The following is a 6,388-nucleotide window of genomic DNA, read 5'->3' as shown; positions in this document are numbered from 1 at the left end:
CTCCCAAGTAACGCTATTTAGCGAATCCCTGTTTAAGACCCAACTACAAGAGACGGTCCTCAGTTCGGTGGAAGGCTCCAACTGGCTAACCCTGAAGGCAGCAAACGGGCTGATTCCGTACATTGGCTATGCGGTGATGGATTTTAAGGTAGTGAGAGTGAGTGTTCCAAAGAAGGGGGTGATTATTGTTGAAGACCAGTGCCTGGGCACCGACAAAGCAGTTCTTGGCATGAATGTCATCACCGAGTGTTGGAACGAGATAATGCAAGGAATCCATCCAGGCGTGGTGGCTTTTCGAGCATCAGTGGAGCCAGAAGCTGGGACCCTTTAGGACAAAGCCTTTGCGGTGTGCCGTCGGATCCAGCAGAAGGGGCTCGCCACTTGGGCTAAATTGACCAGACAGCCCTCTGTGGTAATTCCGCCCCAGTCCGAGATGGTTCTCTGGTGTAAAGTAAGTGAGGAGGTGCCCAGGGATGGAGACACCGTGCTAATAGAGCCTCTGACTGAGGAGGAGTCAAGCTGGCGAGCCGCACGCCAGGGTTTCCGTTGTCCGGTAATTACCGGACATTGGCCAGAAAAAAAATGAAATGTCCGACAAAATTAAATCTCTCCGGTCAAATTGTCCGATTGAAATTGGCTAATAATCCCGTCCCCTGACGCAATCTGAATTTGAGAATAAGCCTTAGCCTAATATGTAAGCCTATATTGTACGTCCTCTGGCTATGTTTTTAAATGAACAGGCTCTACCGTTTGAAAAGTAAGCTGTTAAACAACACGCATAGCCTATGCTGCATTTCAAATAGGAAGCGCACGCTTAAAACGTCCATGTTAAACAAAGAACATGGTTCAAACATGGCCAGGCCCAGGCAGACTAGCCTTAAAAGTTTTTTCAGAGGCCAGACGCGATGGATGATGATAAATTGGTGACGTCTGAAGCCTCAGATGTCCGGTCAACTCCACCACCACCAGATAAAACGCAGAAGTGTCGGGCGTATCTGTCGGAATCAGTGACATTGGGAGTTGCGGCCGCTCCAAGACACAGTGATTCTCCGTGTACACTGGACATGCAAAGTGTTCTTTACCCAATACAGTAGGCCTATGCGTTCTCTGTCTATGATCTGCAGGGTTAGGGCCTCCTCGACGAGGAGATTGCTGGTCCGCGGATCATTTCTGGCACAATTAAACGGTATCATTGAACCGCGGCCGAAAGAAAAAGAAACTAAACATTTCCCAGAATAGGAAACATTTCTTAATTTGTTGTTATCAAATAAAGAGGCATAGCATTAGGGGGTAGTGGTGTGAGTGCTCATCTTGTGTGTCTGTGCACATCTGTGTAAGTTAAACAGTCACCAATGGAGATAACGTGGGTAGCAGCAACAAACAACGTAGCCTTTTTAAAACAACGAAGCGGACTCTTGCTGTCCATGAAAAGATACTGGCTAGATCTTGTTAGGCATGTTTAAGTTACGCTAATGAACATGTTGCATTCTATACAACCTGATTATGCCATTCTTTAAGCTAGCCTGTCTCCAGTTTTCCTCAATTTGACTAATTAAGAAGCGATAATAGGATATTTGACCGGCATATCATCAAAATGTCCGGAAAACGAAACCTCTGCTGGTCACTTTGACCGGCACCATTTTTGTCTAGCGGAAACTTTGCCGCACGCACCATTGCAATAATCAAAGACGGCCATCTACCGGTGAGGCTTTGCATCCCGAATCCATTCTCCGTCGAGGTTCCACAGCGCAGACCCCTGGTTGATGTGACCCCCCTCTCACCTGAAGACAGCAGTCAGCAGCGTCCAGACAGACCCAGCCTTCTTACCACCGGATCTAGAGCAACAAGGCAATCACCTTGACCCTGAACAATGCCAACGTCTGCACGCGTTGCTGATGAAGTGGCGGGCAGCTTTTGCAGAGCATGACGAGGATTTTGGGAAGACAAATGCTGTGAAGCATCGGATTCCAACAGGTACTGCACCTCCGAGTCGTGAACAATACCGACCAGTCCCGCCTTCACTTTACCCCGAGCTTAAGAGCCTGCTGAAGAACATGCTTGACGGGGGCGTCATCCGAGAGAGCGCTAGCCCGTGGGCGGCTCCCATTGTACTCGTGAAGAAGGATGGGTCCTGGCGGTTCTGTGCAGACTACCGTAAGCTGAATTCAGTTACAAACAAGGATGCCTATCCCCTCCCCCGCATCGAGGAGTCACTGATGAGTCTAAAAGGGGCACAATGGTACTAGACTTGGCCAGTGGCTACTGGCAGGTGGAGGTGGATGAAGCTGACCGGGAGAAAACTGCGTTCACGACCCCCCTTGGACTTTACGAGTTCGACCGCATGCCGTTTGGGTTGTGCAATGCCCCCGCGACCTTTCAACGGCTCATGCAACGTTGCCTGGGGGAGTCGTTGAACGAGTCCCTCCTGGTGTACCTGGATGATGTCATTGTGTACTCTGCCAGCTTTCAGCGGCATCTCCAAGACCTGGACAGTGTGTTCGAACGGCTTCACCGGCACGGCTTAAAGCTCCAACCCAGGAAGTGCAGTCTGTTCCAGAAACAGGTGACCTACCTGGAACATATTGTGAGTTCTGCAGGCGTTGCCACCGACCCCGCTAAAACAGCTTTCATCCAGTCATGGCCAACGCCGCAGACCGTAAGACAGGTGCGCTCTTTCCTTGGGCTAGTTGGATACTACCGTCGCTACATCTCCTCGTTTGCCAAGATTGCTGCGCCACTTCGCGGCTTGCTACAAGGCACGGCTACCATCTCAAAGACGGCCCCCATAGCTTGGACATCCGAGTGTGAGCAGGCATTCCAACAACTGAAGGAAGCATTGGTGAGTCCGCCCATCCTGGCCTACGCTGACTTCAGCCAGCCATTCCGCCTGTACACGGATGCAAGTCTAGACGGGTTGGGAGCAGTGCTGGCCCAGCTTCAAGACGGTCAAGGATGTGTAATTGCTTACGCTAGTCGGAGCCTTCAACCGACTGAGAGGAATGACCATAACTATAGTTCTTTTAAGTTTTGAGTTGCTTGCCCTGAAATGGACAATAACGGACAAATGTAAAGACTATTTGTGGGGCATGGACGTGGAAGTCTTCACCGATAATAACCCACTAGTTCATCTCGACACGGCAAAGTTAGGGGCTGTTGAACAACGGTGGGTAGCTCAGTTAGCCAATTAAAACTACACCATCCGTTATCGCCCCGGGACTTCCAACCGAAACGCCGATGTTCTGTCCAGGGTCCCAGGTGAACGGAGGGAGGCCCAGGTTGATGCGGTGGAGGTGCAAATAGCTGGGGTGGACAGCCCTGCAGACTCCCCAGGGTGGAGTGACCGACAGCAGGGAGACACCGAACTAGGTCGACTGTCTTTATGGAAACAGCAAGGATGCCCACCCCCACCAGCAGAACAGCGGGAAATGAGTAGCGAGCTGCGACAGTTGGTCCAAGATTGGGACAAGATCGAGGTATGCCAAGGCATCCTTCAGCGGGTGAATGGTCCAGAAGAGAGTCAAGGGGAGCCTTGTAGTCAAATCCTGGTACCCCGATCTTATGCTAAGACCCTATGGCAAGAGTACCATGAAAAAGGGCGACCTCCAAGTGCGGAAAGAACCCTGTCCATCCTGAAGAAGCGCTTTTTCTGGCCGGGCATGAGGAAGGACTCCCTGTCCTGGGCTCCTGAGTGTCCCAGATGTGTGGCCTACAAGGCTGGTCCAGAGGTAAGAGCGCCTTTGGTGCCGATAGAAACCTCATATCCTTTCCAAATGGTGGGTATTGATTACTTGGCCTTAGGCCGCCAGGGGGATACTTTCCCACACATATTGGTGATGACTGATTTGTTCTCTAAATATGCACTTGCAGTACCCACCAAGGACCAGACGGCGGCCACAACAGCGAAGGCAGTATGGGGGAATCTCTTCCAGTTATATGGGGCCCCAGAGTACATTTTGTCCGATCGGGGAGCAGCCTTTGACTCCGACCTGTTCAGACAGCTCTGCCTCTTGTACGGGTGTCGTACAAAACGTACCACAGCGTACCACCCGCAAGGTAATGGTACCTGTGAAAGATTCAATCAGACACTACTGAAGTTGCTGGGGACCTTGCCAGATGGGGGCCACTCACAGTGGCCGGCAAGGCTACCAGCTCTCCTCCAAGCCTACAACAATACTCCACATAGTACTACGGGCCTCACTCCATACTATGTGGTGTTCGGAAGGCACGCTAGGCTCCCTATAGATTGGATCCATGAAGCTGGACCAATGACAAAACCACAGCCCCTAAACGGGTGGGTCCGATCCCATCATGAAGTGCTAAACCAGGCGTGCACGGCTGCCCGGCTACACACTCGACAGAGGCAAGAGGGCGACAAGAATCGACGAGATAGACGAGTGTCGAACCCAGAGCTCTTAGAAGGGGAACGTGTCCTTCTCCGCCACTTTCGTCGCCGTGCACATGGGAAGCTGGCACCCAGATGGCAACCGACTCCGTTTGTAGTAGTGTCTCAACTCCGCCCAGGACAACCGGTGTACTTGATACGCCCAGAAGGTGAGGAAGGCCCTATAAGAACCGCTCATAGAAACAACCTGCGTGTGTGTCCCATGGCTTTTCCACAGATGCCGGCAGAGGAGCAGATGGTGCCTCCTTTGGAAAGGACCCCGACCATCCAGATGGGAGACCAGTGCAACAGGTATCGGCCATTAGTGTTCTGGAGGACTCAGCTCCCACCTGTAGCCGAAGCCACGGTAATTGATCCCCCTGAACACCCCAGCCTTCCACAGGCAGCACAAGAAAGGACCAATAGTGGTGAACCCCTGGCCACCTCGGCTACCACCCCGGCGACTGAGGAACCGCTACTGCCAGACCTGCAACCACCAGAAGCCCCCCCTGGTGAACCTGCCAAAGTACGGCGCTCCCAGAGAACCACACAGGGTGTCAGGCCAGCAAGGTACCAGCCAGGTACATAGTCGGGACGACTTACGTTAAAGTGGGGGGGTAAGTGTCAGATAGGATTATTATGCCTGATGAGACAGTATGGCTTTATGTTATTTTTCTTAGTTGGCATGTTCACAGTGTGATGTGACACAATATGACACAAATGTGGAGTGTGAGCACAGCAAAGATTGTGGTGGCGATGTGCAGTGTTTTTCTGATTGCAATTCAGCACGTGTGTTTGTTTACAAGCCTAAAAGCCTACTGCGGACATTAGCGACAGCTCCAGGTGTCCCCCATCAACTTACCACCTATCACGCCTCCCAATCAGCCTAACAGCTATTGCTGGACTTATTTAAGAGACTGGAATACTTACCACGGTGCGCTGCTCCGATCTGGACGCCGACCCCTCTCTTCTGTGACGGCCGACTTCTGGAATAGTGGGCCGCGAGACGAACCAACGATTAAACTCCTCAACGCACGCAAGTATTCCCTCAAGGGACGTAATCCTTCTTCTAATCCGCCTTGCTTTCTGGTGGCTTCACTGTGTTGATGATCGTTACATTGCTGAGTTCTTCCATTTACGTTTACAGCGTGAGCTTGCGGCCTGCTGGAGTCCATTCATCCGTCCACCGAACCATTCCACGAGGGGTTGTGACTAGGAGCACACTACAAATTTCCCGACAGGAAAGTCAATTTCTTCTTTATCTGTGGCTTATCTTATTGAACTAAAAAGCACGCATCCTTTTGCTGACTTCCGGTGTTTGTGTTTGCATCGAGGGAGTGCTGCGACTACTCAGGGATTCCCACCGCCTGAGTTCTGCGAGCACTCAGGGATTCCTACCGCCTGCGTCATTGGTCACGCCCACTTGGGGAAACCCTTAGGCCTACTCCGTTGCACCGGGAGCCGTGGCTTACAGACTTTTAAAGGGACATTTGAACATTAAAGGGATACTTGGACATTAGGGGGGAATTAAACTAGCTGAGCTTAACTGTGTACTGCAATCTTGAATAATATGTGCATTGTTCGTTATTGTATTCATGTGTGTTTGTTGTTAGTTTTATCTGTGATAGTAAAATAAATTTAATATTTTTAAAAAAGAGGAATACTCGGTTCATTTCTAGTTCCTGGGATCATTGACGTGTTGGGTGTTTCTGACACAAGCTCAGGCCTAGATAAGACTGTGGTATTTCTGGATAATGTCGAAATATAATTTTGGCTGTTGCATTGCACTAGCATTTCTAAATTGAGTATCAAACTGTGCTCATAGACAATGGTTATCAGAAGTTTTCCTGAGCCCATACAATGATTTTCTTTACAGAAACATGTCAGGTTTTAATGCAGTGCCATCTGAGGTCCAAAAGACCACAGCCTTCAAATATTGGTTTCCAGCTCTATCCCTTGTTTGCATAGATTTCTCTGGATTCTCTGAATATTTTAATGGTATTATGT

The sequence above is a fragment of the Alosa pseudoharengus genome, unplaced genomic scaffold (genome assembly GCF_046254945.1).
Source record: "Alosa pseudoharengus isolate Yale_2024_CS ecotype anadromous, Long Island Sound unplaced genomic scaffold, YU_APseudo_1.1 YU_APseudo_1.1_scf_18, whole genome shotgun sequence".
NCBI classification, from domain to species: Eukaryota; Metazoa; Chordata; class Actinopteri; order Clupeiformes; family Clupeidae; genus Alosa; species Alosa pseudoharengus.
Note: the sequence above shows the minus strand (reverse complement) of the source record.